The sequence below is a fragment of the Chlamydotis macqueenii genome, chromosome W (assembly GCF_036417535.1).
Source record: "Chlamydotis macqueenii isolate bChlMac1 chromosome W, bChlMac1.mat, whole genome shotgun sequence".
In the NCBI taxonomy this organism is placed as follows: Eukaryota; Metazoa; Chordata; class Aves; order Otidiformes; family Otididae; genus Chlamydotis; species Chlamydotis macqueenii.
In genome coordinates, this window is record NC_141592.1 from 33,448,001 (window position 1) to 33,449,523 (window position 1,523).

Sequence of the window (1,523 nt, forward strand, 5' to 3'; positions counted from 1 at the left end):
GGGAAATGATGTAATGGTTTCTCAGAAAATTTATGTTTATGCATATTATTTCTTGGAATTTAATGAATATGTATAATTAATGTGTATTTAACCTGTGCTGTTGATCAAATGGGTGCGCACGCTAGGTGGAGCGATCCCCCGTGCGCCCAGCGCTGCAATAAAGAAGTGCCTGCTTCTTAACTTCTCATTGCTGTTAAGGAGTTTTATTCTGGATTTCGGTAACAAGTCCACTGGACAAAAGGGAAAATTCTAGCAGCTTCTTGCAGAAGCTGCCTCTGTAGTGCTTCCCCTCCCCCCTCCAAATAAAACCAGCTCACTCAGTTTCTCTTAAAGAGACCTCAATACAACACTACACTGACTGCAAAAGGTCATTAGGGACACAGAACATGAGCTTATTCAAACCACGTCAGAGGGTGAAAGCATTAAGCAATGCACTTATGTACCAGAGAGGATTACCATCATAGGTAGTTAACACAGAAAAAAAGATGAGCTCAGGCTTGTATAGACTAACTGCAATCCCAAGTATCGATTGTAGAGTGGTATATGCTGCAAGATCAATAGCATTGCCTTCCTAGTTATCAGAGCAGCAGACACAAAGCAGAGAAAATAAATCAACCTTTGATACATCCTAGAAGGCCAACTTTTTCAAACAAGAAAGCTATGTATAATTTGTAAACAATCCTTCTTTGCCTTTTCTTCAAACAATAGTTTTCAAAAACATCTTCCAGTGCTTTTCAATTACAGCTTCACTAGACCTTCGTTACACTGACATTGATCTGAATTGCACTGATCAATTTTAAATAGATAGCAATGTCTTTAGGTAGAGATCCTTGTAAGGAAGGCAGATACCCACCCTGGCCCTCCCCCACTTCTATACTGAGCATGACGTTGATGGCATGGAATACTTTCTTTGGCCAGTTTGGATCAATTTTTCTGTCTGTCTTTCTCCCAGCTTCCTGCACCTGCACATTAGCGAGACTTGGAAAGCCAGACAGTGTCCTTGGTCTCATTCACAACAACTCATATCATCAGGATGTTTTATCAACATTCTTCACACACGAAATCCAAAACACCAGCTACACACCAGCTACTGAGAGGAAAAATTAACTCCATCCCTGCCAAAACCAGGACAACTGGTCTTACTATTAAAGACCTAGGAATATAAATTCCTAGGTGAGAAAAAAAAAAGTTCTATAATAATAATAGGAAAAAGATATGTCCTATCTGAATGTAATCTGTTAGGCTCTTTTTTATTCTTTTTTTTTTACATTTTTTCACCAAAATGAATATTTGAATACTTGTTCATTTGGAGAGCTGACTGCAAATAGCTTGTTTAAGGCCATTTGCTTCTCCTTCAGTGTGCACAACCTGTGCCAGCCAAGTATAGTTCTATAGTTCCCTTTGCTGTTCAGCACCAGGGCCGTCCACAGCCTAATAACAGAGTCAAAGGCCTATCTATCTGTCCTGGTTTGATTGCACTGATTAAATCTTCTCACAAAAGAAGAGTCAATCATCTGCATTGT